Source organism: Peromyscus maniculatus, chromosome 5 (genome assembly GCF_049852395.1).
Source record: "Peromyscus maniculatus bairdii isolate BWxNUB_F1_BW_parent chromosome 5, HU_Pman_BW_mat_3.1, whole genome shotgun sequence".
Classification (NCBI taxonomy): domain Eukaryota; kingdom Metazoa; phylum Chordata; class Mammalia; order Rodentia; family Cricetidae; genus Peromyscus; species Peromyscus maniculatus.
In genome coordinates this window covers 136,588,509-136,601,221 of record NC_134856.1, presented here as the reverse complement: position 1 = coordinate 136,601,221, position 12,713 = coordinate 136,588,509, and the positions used below count along the sequence as shown (strand labels likewise).

The following is a 12,713-nucleotide window of genomic DNA, read 5'->3' as shown; positions in this document are numbered from 1 at the left end:
AAATCCCAGAGCTGCCCGAGGAGAATCCTGTGTGGCAGGAAAAGCACTGCACCGGTCCTCACAGCTGCTCCATGGGCCTTGCTTTGGCCACAGTTCAAGATGTCCAGCCTACAGCCACCCCAGATGACCCCGCTCACAGATACACTGGGTCTTACTACAGCGGCCTTCAATCTGGTCAGACAGGAAGATTTCCCTAACCCATGACAGCCAGTGCACACAGCGACTTGGCTTTATAAACAGCACTCCCTTCACGTTTCTGAAAGCAGCTGGGGAAACTTCCTTCCTGGCAAGGCTTCTCCGCTGCGACGCAGGCCTCAGAGAAGACTAGTCCCTGTAGTCACAGTGCCTACTGGTGACTTCTGACTGCTGGCAGAGCGGCCAAGGAGGTTGCAGGAAAAGCAGGTGACTTGGAAAGACCAGCCCCAGGCAGCCCAGAAACAACTAAAAGGTGGCTAGACAGCAGAGATCAGGGAATCAGAGGGCTGAGAAGTGAGACTGTGGAGGAGCCGTCAGCCCTGGTGCGTGTAAGAGGAAGGCACTAAATTACTAGCTCTGGTTACTGAGGAGCTGTACTTAGATGCTGGAAACTAGGCCATTGGCACTTGAAGGCCACACTTGAAAGGAGCGGCCTGGTGCTGCATTTGGTGTTGCTGACTCTAAGTGAGTTTCCATTTGAATAGAGCAAAAGGACCTTGGGCTCCTGATGAAGTGTCAGTATTCTGAGTGATGCTGGACCATCAAAGAAACAGGGTCACTCCAGGATGTAATCAGGCTCTGAGGCAGCAAAGAGGAACAATTTCTGTTGGACTGAACCCCAAAGACCCATGCAGAAGTGTATTTATAGATTGTCACAGAAAAGTTTTTAGAGTAAAACAAGTTGCTCACACCGACCCCCAGACCTGGTGTACACGTTTCTTGAAGGAGCGGCTCACCCTTGCGGTTTTAGTCCCTACTGTGCCCTGTCTGCAGTACTCCGTAATGCAAGACATTCCAGGTGTGCCAGGACCATCTGGTAACTAAAGTGCTGTAAAGCTCCTTCAGAAAAAGGACTCTATAAATCACAGAAAACTTCACACTGTTTCTAAAATGATTTCTTCAAGGTCTAAGTACTTCCAGAAAACAACTACTTTATTCTGATGTTTACCTAGATACAGTGACTCTACTAGATTTCATACTACAATGAAGCTTGGAGGTGATTTCTGTGCCATGCTTCATGGTGTTTTTATTGGCCTGGGACTTTGAGTCATGTCTGTCTATCACAGTGGTTCAGCACAGGACTGCTGAATTGCATGGTATCAGTACCACGTCCAAAGGAACTGGAGACAGATTAGCCACATGGACAGTGATCCTTCTACATGACGTCTGGTAAAAATTCTCAACAAAAGCCCAGCATGGCAGAACATTCCTGTAATCCCAGCACTGCAAAGGTAGAGAACAGAGGATCTCTGTGAGTTCAAAGCCAGCCTGGTCTACATAGCAAGCCCCAGGACAGCCAGAACTACATAGAGCAGTGGTTCTCAACCTTCCTAATGCTACAACTCTTTAATAGTTCCTCACATTGTGGTGAACCCTCGCCATAAAATTATTTTCATTGCTACTTCATAACTGCAACTTTACTACTGTTGTGAATCATAATGTAAATCTCTCTGGAGACATAAGTTTGTCAAGGGGGTCGTGACACACACACACACACACACACAGAGAGAGAGAGAGAGAGAGAGAGAGAGAGAGAGAGAGAGAGAGAGACCCTGTCTCAGAAAAAACAAACCTGAACAAAGGCTGGAAAAGGGCTGTCTAGCAGGAGAGCAATGATGGAAGATCCTCTCCTCAGACTCAGGCCCACAAGGGGCTCCGTCCTAGGGGCCAGCTGTGCTTGGCTTACTATTGGTTCTCTGTGAGAAGCCACATGCAAGCAACAGCTCTCAGTGATCGCTGGAGGGCACCACTCTGACAGGACTGAGGGTTTTGTCTTGGGGAACCCTGAACTCCCAATGGGTGTCAGGATAGACTGGCAGGGGGTATTCCACCTTCACAGCCAAGAGTTTAGGGCAAGTGCCAGAACCTGTAAGAAATATGAAAATGGTGAATTTTTAAGAGGAAATAAGGTCTCAAATTTAATTTTAGATCTTCCATAAGAACTCCTTTTTGAGGGCTGGAGAGACAACTCAGGTTAAGAGCACTGGCTGTTGTTCCAAGTTCAATTCCCAGCACCACATGGTGCTCACAACCATCTGTAATGAGATCTGGTGCCCTCTTCTGGCCTGCAGGAATAACTGCAGGCAAAACATGGCATACATGATAAATACATAATCTTTTTAAAGATTCCTTTTCTGAGCATGCAAGTGGAGGCCAGAGGACAGTGCTGGCCACTGTTCTCCATTGCTGTCTCCCTTACTGTTTGAGACAGGTCACTTGTTGGCTAAGTAGACCAGGCTGCCTGACCAGCGACAACCTTCTCAGCACTGGGATGACAAATGTGCACCATATTTACCATATTTTTTACATGATGTCTTAGTGTTCCATTGCTGTGAAGAGACACTATGACCATGGCAACTCTTATAAAAGAAAGCATTGAATTGGGACTTGCTTACGGTTTAAGAGGTTTAGTCCATTATCCTCATAGCAGGAAGCATGGCAGCACACAGGCAGACATGGCGATGGAGAGGTTAGCTAACAGTTCTACATCCGGATTCACAGGCAGCAGGAAGAAAGAGAGAGAGAGAGAGAGAGAGAGAGAGAGAGAGAGAGAGAGAGAGAGAGAGAGAGAGAGAGAGAGAGAGACACTGGGCCTGGCTTTGAAACCCCAAAACCCATCAGTGACACACTTCCTCCAATAAGGCCACACCTCCTAATGCCACTCCCTAAGCATTCAAATGTGAGATTGTGGGGGCTGTTATTCAAACCTCCCCTGACTGGTTCTGGGGAGGATAGAACTCCTGTCTTCATGCTTCCAAGGCAAGCACTCTACCAACTGAGCTATCACCCTGTCCATTCTTAATCGATTCATGAGACCATTTCAGGAAAGTCTACTATAGTGAAAAAAACATTCTGGTTTCATCACATCACGCTACAGAAAGGAGTAGGGTAGGACCATACTGATGTTGTAGCTGATGTCTTGTATGGAGTTTTCTAAAGGAACATAAATGATACATGTGTGTCAACATATGCATGCACATGTGTGTAATTTACTAGATTGGTTTATACAATACTGGCTGGGATGCACAATGGCTGTCTACATCCTGGAAAGGCTAGGAACCTGGCAGCTGTTTGGTCCATGAGGATGGATGCCTCAGCAATCCCACGCTGGCACAGAAGTGATGTGGTGGTGGTAGCAGCAGCAAGACAGATGCACTCACTGAGCAAGAAGCAAAGGCAAGCGGGCAACACTGCTTCTTTCCAGGCTCCCAATGCCTCTGGAAAACACCACCTACTGTGCAGACAGTAGTACTTCCCACTTCCCAAGTTAACATTTTTTTTTTTTTTTGGTTTTTCGAGACAGGGTTTCTCTTGTGTAGCTTTGCGCCTTTCCTGGAACTCACTTGGTAGCCCAGGCTGGCCTCGAACTCACAGAGATCCGCCTGCCTCTGCCTCCCGAGTGCTGGGATTAAAGGCGTGCGCCACCACCGCCCGGCCCAAGTTAACATTTTTGGACATGCCCTCAAAGACCCATCCAGAGGTGTCTCCCTTAGTTGATTCTAAACCCAATTAAGTTGAACATGAAGATTCACAATCAGGCTGGAGAGATGGCTCAGAGGTTAAGAGCACTGGATGCTCTTCTAGAGGTCCTGAGTTCAATTTTCAGCAACCACATGGTGGTTCCCAGCCATAATGGGATCTGGTGCCCTCTTCTGGCTGCAGGCATACATGCAGCCAGAATACTGTATACATAATAAATAAATCTTAAAAAAAAAAAAAAAAGATTCACAATCATGGCTACTCTTTATTGTAACCCACTGTTGTGAGATATTTGATTATGCTGTATAAATATATGTCACCATAATTGGTTTAATAAAAAACTAAATGGCTATCAGCTAGGCAGGACTTCCAGGCACAGAGGACACTGGGAAGAAGAAAGGGGGAATGGCCAGCCAGATGGAAAGTAATCAGCATGGACATTACAGAATAAAGCTAATTGAGTCATGTAAAAGAATATTAGATTAAAAGATAGGGGTTAGGCCGAGTGGTGGTGCATGCCTTTAATCCCAGCACTTGGGAGACAGAGGCAGGTGGATCTCTGTGAGTTCGAGGCCAGCCTGGTCTACAGAGCAAGATCCAGGACAGACACCAAAACTACACAGAGAAACCCTGTCTTGAAAACAAAACAAAAAAAAAAATAGGGGTTAAGTTGTAAGAGCTAGTTAGAAACAAGCCTAAGCTATCTGCTGATCTTTCTTAATTAATAGTAAGTTTCCATGTTGTTTACTTGGAAGCTGGCAGGAGGAACAGAGAAAGACTCATTCAACTCACACTTATTCATATACCACCCCCCCCCAAAAAAAAAACAGTGATGAAGAAAAGGATTAGAAATCACACTCTTGGCCAGGCAGTGGTGTTGAATGCCTTTAATCCCTGCCCTCGGGAGGCAGAGGTAGGCATATCTCTGGTCTTCAAAGTGAGTTCCAGGACAGCCAGGGCTACAAAGAGAAACTCTGTCTCAAAATAAAACAAAAAACAAAATAAGTGACTTATTACTCTGATAAATCCCTTACCACTGATAAAAAGATTTAGCCAGTGTTGGATAGCTGTTTCCTCTAGGCTGGACATGATCAGAACATCAGAGTAGCACAAGAATGAGACAGAGATGTAGCCCCACACTGCCACCATAGCAGGTTCTTTCAGAGAGCTCCACTGAGGTAAAGACAAAATTCTTTCAGTACAAGTCAGGATGAAAAATTTTATGAGGAGATTCTGAGCTGGATATATGCCATTCTAATTTTATTCCATCTTAATTTGGGGGGGGGAATGGGGTGCCCTTGTCATGGAGTTTGTGTGAAGGTTAGAAGACAATGTATGGGACCAGGTTCTCTCCTTTCACAATGTGTGTCTTGGGGACCTTATTCAGGTCTTCAGATTTGGGTATAAGTGCCTTTACCCACTGAACCATCTCTCCAGTCCTATACCTGGAAAATCTCCACATAAATGGAGCATCATCTGTAGCTGGGGTTATCTCCTGGTCCTGCCTGGCCCACAGTCAGGCCAAATCTCTCACCCGCCAATCGCACAGCTGCTCAGACCCAAATAAACACACAGATGCTTATATTATTTATAAACTGTATTGCCTAATGGCTCAGGCTTCTTGCTATCTAGTTCTTATATCTTAAATTAGCCCATTTCTATTAATCCATAAGTTGCCACGTGGCTTGTGGCTTACCAGTACTTTACATCTTCTCACAGCGGCTGCAGCTGGCAGCATCTCCTGACTCAGCCTTCCTGTTCCCAGCATTCTCCTCTCTCTTTGTCCTGCCTACACTTCCTGCCTGGCTACTGGCCAATCAGCACTTTATTAACCAATCAGAGCAACACATTCACAGCATAGAGAACATCCCACGCAATCATCCCTACAAGCAGTCTTCACACCAAATGTTGTGTACTAGAATTCTCTGCTCTCAGCTAAAGACTTCAGTGAGACTTCAGGGTGACAGGGCAAGATACTTTGCTTTTCTGTTGTTGTTTTTCCAGACAGAGTTTCTCTATGTAGCCTGACTGTCCTGGAACTCACTCTGTAGACCAGGATGGCCTCCAACTCAGAAATGTGCCTGACTCTGCCTCCCAAGCACTGGGAAATACTTTGCTTTCCTTTTCTTTTTTAAGGTGTTTGTTTGTTTGTTTGTTTTTGTTAAACCAGGCTGGCCTCAAACTCATAGAGGTCTGCCAACATCTGACTCCTGAGTGTAGCTGAACTTTTCTCTCCCACGTGTCAGTTCCCAAATAACCAGTTCAAAGGCTTAATATTACTTATAAATTCTCGGCCAATAGCTCAGGCTTGTTACTAGCTAACTCTTACACTTAAATTAACCCATATTCCTTATCTATGCTTTGCCACATGGCTCATGGATTGTTATCTCATGTTCTATATACCTCCTGCTTCTTTGGTGGCTCACTGGCATCTCTCCTGACTCTGCCCTTCTTCAGCAAATCCTACCAGCAAGTGCCACTACAATATCCTGAAACTCACTTTGTAGACCAGGCTGGCCTCGAACTCAAAGAGGTCTGCCAGCCTCTGCCTCCCTAGTGCTGGGATCAAAGGCGTGCAGCACCACCACTCAGCTGATACTTTACTTTCATCCACCCCTTTTCCCTCTCATTTTTTTTTCTGCCTCAAGAGCAGCTCTGATTTCCCACATGGGAAACATTCCTTTGTAAAGGGGAGGAGGATTCACAGGCCTTCAGGAGACCCTTAAGAAGACCCTCCCTTGGCTGAGATCATGTAAGAGGAGAGGACACCTCAGTAGCATAGCTCCTTTAAATAGCCTCAATCACCTCTGATCCACCAAGCTGGTCTATTGTCTTCCCAGTCCCTTCAGCAGCAGAACACAGACAATAAAAAGTACTATTAACATTTTTGCCCCCGAAAGATGATGGGAATTGAACCCAGCACCTCACAAGTGCTAGGCAATGCTTTACTACAGACCTGTATTCCCATCTCTGTAGTGACATATCTTACTAGTGAGTCAAAGTGAAACAGGCTGTAACATTATGCATGTACTACATTTACTAAACATGCTGTAATCAACAGGCATGGCTATAGAGGGATAAACTACACTCAGGTCATAGGCTTGCCACTTGCTGTCTGTGTAACCTTGGGCAAATGACTCAGGCTATAAAGTTAAATATTTATGACTGTAAGGTATTGATAATGCAGAACAATCTTGGTCTCCAAGCCCAGGAAGCTTACATTCTCTGAGGTAGACAATAGATAAAGGACCCTGTTTACCTGGCTGTGCCAGCACACCTCTGTAATCCTAGCACTCGGGAAGCAAGAGGATCAGGGGTTTCAAACCAGCTCAAACTGTTGTTTCATCTGTGGCACAGTGGCTGCACCTAAATGTACTGATGTTTTAACTACCATCTGTGGTCCCTGGGCCCTGCAGTCAGTGCCACTCTGCTCCCATCAGCACTGACCCTGATGCTGCCACCAAATGTAATTTTTAACTCAGTCTCAATCTTCTATTTACCAATAAAGACCCAGGAGCCAGCTACAGGGTGAAAACCTGCCATCTCAGAGGGGCCAGGTGAAATGAATGATAAACGGTGCTGGTTACCTCGTGAAAAGGTCACGAGCCACAGCCATGCTACCTGGTAGCAGAGAGCCTTATTAGGAGGAAGGAGGGAGAGAAGAAACAGGCCTGGGAAAGAGCACATGCAGAGGAGAGAGAGAAAAATGGTGGGGGGAGAGCAGAACAGAGATGGGGTGGGGTCTGAGTCACAGCTCTTTAAGGCCCAGATGGGCTTACAGAGTTACGCCACATATGTGCAGATTTTGCGACCACGCTGTGCATACGTGATCACCAGAGCACACTGATGACGTAAGATGCAAGACTCTTTGCTTAACTCCTGAATTGTGCATGTGTAGTCATGCAGCTGGAGTGAGAGCAGAATTCTAACACCAAGAAGCTACCAGCTAACCTTTCTTTTTGCCAGTAACCCAGAAGAGAGCATCTCTCCATTTATCACAAACCAAAAAAAGACCACTAATCTCCAAATCCCTCCCTACCCCTTCCCATGCATCCCTCTATCCATATTCCTGGCTCCTCTGTACTCTCTATGGCTAATTCCTCTCAAGTGATCACAGGCTCCACCCCTTGACACAAGGTTGATTTTATTAACACAGTCTTGGAATGTCACAGTGTGATCAAATATCCTGAAAAAATTTCCCCTTTTTGTCTAAATAAAAAGGAAAAGCTTTTGCTGTGGAACAATCTTTTTGTACACTATGAATATGTATTATTCTCATTGCCTAATAAAAAGCTGATTGGTCAATAGCTGGGCTGGAAAAGATAGAGCTCGAAAACCAGTAGGAGAATTCTGGGAAGAGAAAGGGTGGAGTCAGAGAGTCACCTGCAAACGCAGAGAAGCAAGATGAAAATGTTGTACTGAGAAAAGATACCAAGCCATGTGGCTAAGCATAGATAAGAATTGTGTGTTAATTTAAGTGTAAGAGTTAGAAACAAGCCTGAAAAAAAAAAAAGAAGAAAAAGAAACAAGCCTGAGCTATTGGCCAATTATTTATAATTTATATTCAGCCTCTGAGTGAGTTATTTGGAAACTGGTGGGCAGGAAAGAAATGTCTGACTATAGGTTTTAACTCAAACACAGAAAAACTATATACAATAAGAACAAATATCAGGTAAGAATTATAGTCACAATGTCTAGTCCATTTGTATTTGGCAAATTTGTAGAAAATACTCTACAATCTATCCTATCTTGGCGAGTCCAAAATTTTATATATTGTATCTAAACCACTTTTTATCATAACTTCTATCACCAGTCTAAAAATATCCTTTTAAAACTTAAAATATTTTCTTAGATACATAACTTAAGCTTTTGTTTCTCAACCTTATAAAATTTACATCTCTTTTGTAAGTTTCTTTTCTGAATTAGCTAACAAAGAAAACGCTGTAGCTAGTCTTCAATCCCCCTCAGAGATCCAAAAATGATAAACGACTACCTGAGTAAACAGGAAGTACAGAGTAAGCAACTTTCTGTTGTTTGGTTCATAGATGGTCTTTTAATTAAAAAAAAAAAAAATCAGAGCCAGATATCAAGGTGAACGCTGAAAGATCAGAGAAGTGCAGTCAGCCTGAGGATTCGTGGAGACAGAATTGGCTGAGGAGTTGGCAAGGTGAGAAGTGGCCGTGGCTTGTTTCCTCTGATCTTTCAGCATTTACCCCAATATCTGGCTCTGGGTTTTTATTATAAGAACATTTAGGATTCATGCAACAATAGAAATGACAGAGACATCTGAGTGCCTGGACAGTCCACCCAGGGTTCCTCTGCAACATTGGGGGGATCCATCTTCAGCCTTAAAAACCTAGAATGTCTGACAGGCTTTCCTGTGAAGCAAGAATTTTGAAGGACTGGTCTACCATGTCTTGGCAAAGTTGGCAAAGTTCCTTTGTTTTCTGCTTGTCCAATTTGGACAGCATACTGTCAGCAGCCGAGGCAAGGGCAGTTTCTTGCCCAGTGTCTAACTTTGTCACAATGAAAGCAAACTCCATATGAGAGTTCTCTAATGCCCATAATCTTCTCTGAAGTAAACTGATGCTGCCAGGAGCAGATATGCCTCGCTGACATGAAAAGCCTTATGCTATTAAAACATCCCCCCCCTCCCCGACAGGGTTTCTCTATGCACCTTTGGAGCTTTTCCCAGAACTCACTCTGTAGCTCAGGCCAGCCTCGAACTCACAGAGATCCTCCTGTCTCTGCCTCCTGAGTGGTGGGCCTAAAGGCATTCACCACCACTGCCCAGCACTATTAAAACATTTTTTAATTAATTAATTTATTTATTTATTTATTTTAATTACACTCATGATATTAATCACATTTGTGGTATTCATAGATTACATTCACAGTATTCATTCAATTATATATATATATATATATAAATATATATATAAAATATATATATATATTTAATTTTAAATGTCGAATGTCATTTCTTGAAGGGCGTAGGAGGTCTTAAATACAGGCTTATAGCACAATGGGAGGACCCCGGAGGGCAGAAGTTCGCTACTGATGTTTTACAATCTTGCATCTAAGCTGTTAACACCCATTATTCAGGATACACAGACAAGGAACTTCCCTTAAGCATTCAGGGGGGTAGAACCTGGCAGGGAATTAGCATTGGGAGGATATCAAGGTCAAGGTCCTCAAGCAAGGCAACAGTTACCCAAAACGGGGGCCAGGGCCCTGCAGGTCCCCCTTTTATTAAAAAATGAGCTTCTGATTTGGGTTGCGTGAGATGTCAGCAGGTCACCTTACCCGTCATGGAGACTCCTGCCCAGGCCACACAGGTGCTCTGTCTTAGGTTGGTGAGTGCCCCCCAGGCATTACCTATCTCTGAATACTCATTATCATACCGGCTCAATCGTGTGTGAGCTGCATGGTTAATTGCTGCCAAAGATCTCAAAGTGGCACTGGGCTTGCAATCTGTGTGTTCCATACAGAAAAGACCAACAGAGGTCCTATCTCACCCATAGCCAGTAGGCTAAAGGCAACTGAGCCATTCCCTTCCATTTCGAGCCATACTATACGTTGGAGTCCTTGTAAGATAGTATCCCAAAAGCAACTGGAACTTGAGTTTATAAATTTATAATTTTCAAAGCCAATCGAGATGTATATAACTACTGGATTAAATTTATCGTGCCCAATAGAATGAAAAATTAACTAACTGTGGTAGCTACTTTTGTTGCCAGGGTCTCCACTGTGCTCGCTGTAGTAAGCAATTATAAAATGGTAATCCCAGAAACAGTAGCAGCGGTGTGCACCATTGTTATACCAGCAACAGCAGCAGAAGCAATATCAAATTCTCTTCTGGATTGTGTGGACATCCACTGGCATGGATACAACTCCAGGAACACGAACCGCCAAGGCCCGTTTTTCTTGATCCGAGCATGACTTTGGCTGGCAGCTCTTCTGGAGAATCCAATCTCATGGCTACAGTTCCTAGGCTTACATTAATGCTTGCCAAAGCTGGCCATATTGGGCTCTCAATCTCCATTGGCATCAGAAGGGTAGATTTTTTTTCATGATGACTCATTAGGTCTCTGTCATGTTGGGCTTCAGCAGCAGCCACAAGGCATGATCAGTGCTCAGGAATCCAAAGAGGAACCTCATTGGAGGAAAGACATAAACCAAACTCCGGGGCCACACCAACACTAGATCGGGTCTCCTCCACGTGCTAGTAGAAAGATCCTTCCATCACTCCAGAGGGTGATTTGCAACAGGAGCCCTCCAGTGCTTTTAAAACATTTTAAATGCCATATTCTATAAATCACTGAAGTGTTTGAAGACCACTTATCTCTCTAAAATATGTGTGTCTTACCTTGAAAACATACCTAACATGACTACAAGTTTGAATGTTATAGATATCAAACTACTAGCGTGCATTTCTTTTTATTTTCCATGGTTACCACTTTAATAAAACTCAGTACATAGGTGATGCAGAGCTCTAAGAGCGGTCCAAAAGGATCCTCTTCCCACAGGAGCAGGGACGAAGGCACATTTGCCACCACTTCCCTGATCAGGGGGGAAAGGTAAGCCAGGTCTTTATTGGGGTCACACCAGGAGACCCTTGGTCCTGAGGACCTCTGTGTACTTGCTGATGCTTTTTTTCAATCCACATTCTTTTCTGCCATTTCTGTAGCTTTAAGAGCTGCTTATGCTTCCAATAGGGGATCTTAGTCTTTTCCTTCCATATCTTCCATATCTCCTCAAGAGTGGCTGTCATTGCCTGTTATTTTCACAGACCTTATGAGCCAGATGCCCCAGGTAAGCAACCTTGCCATAGGGTGGAGGGATATCATCCAACACTTTGAGTTCCAGGGCAGCCTGGCCTTGATTAGTCTTGTGGGGCAGCATACCTCATGCAGTGCACCAAAAACTATGGCTCAGGCCTAGAGAGATTGGTGTTCATCCACTTTCAGAGAAAGGCCAAGTACTTTAACTTGCTTCTGTAGAAATTTCCAGAAATGTTGATGTCTTCACCGCACGCAACTACCACCTTCAACCACAGCAGTACCTGCTTGGCCACAATGGCCACCAAGTGGCCAAGATAGCCTTAGCCATCTAGCAATTAGAACCCACCTGTGGTGATAATTTGTTTGTTATCTAACAAATAAAGCTTACTTGAAAATCAGAGAGCTGAGTTAAGCCACTAGTTAGCCCTAGAGGCTAGGCAGTGGTGGCACACACCTTTAATCTAAGCACTTGGGAGGCAGAGGCAGACAGATCTCTGTAATTTCAGGGCCACTCTGGGCTACACAAGATTGATCCAGTCTAAAAGGGAAACAGAGCCACGCAATGGTGGCTCAAACCTTTAATCCCAGCACTTGGGATCTCATGTCTTTAATCCCAGCACTAGGGAGGTGGAGACAGGAAGTGATATGGCTGGGTGGAGAGAGGAATATAAGGTGGGAGGAGACAGGAGCTCATTTTCTTCCCGGCTGAGGATTCGAGAGAGGTAAGAAGTCTCTCTAGTGGCCGGTTCCCTTACTGATCTTTCAGTATTTACTTCAATATCTGGTTCTGGGTTTTTATTATTTAAGCACAATTAGGATTTGAGCTACATCTGCCCCTCTACCATCTTTGTCAGCCACCTGGGAAAAAAAGCTAACCTGAATTTCTTGGTTATCCTAAACAGTTTTAATAATAGCTTTCAAGGACCATAAATTTATATTACCATTTTTTTTTTTTGAGACAGGGTTTCTCTGTGTAGTTTTGGTACCTGTCCTGGCTCTCACTCTGTAGACCAGGCTGGCCTCGAACTCACAGAGATCCACCTGGCTCTGCCTCCCAAGTGCTGGGATTAAAGGTGTACACCACCATCACCCGGCTATGTTACATTTTTAAATGAGCTGCATAGGTACAATACCTTAAACAAGAGTAGAAATATAGACAGTATGTTATAACAATAAAACCTTAAATTTGTATCAATATACAAAAATCCATACCAGTGTAAAATATTTGAGACTAGTAGTTGCTTTTCAGTAGTC

General features: G+C 44.2%; 1 pseudogene; it reads right to left on the bottom strand.

The window, feature by feature from the left end:
- Positions 1 to 9,657: 9,657 nt before the first annotated feature.
- LOC121829848 (large ribosomal subunit protein uL13 pseudogene) lies at positions 9,658 to 11,791 on the bottom strand (annotated as a pseudogene).
- Positions 11,792 to 12,713: the final 922 nt, after the last annotated feature.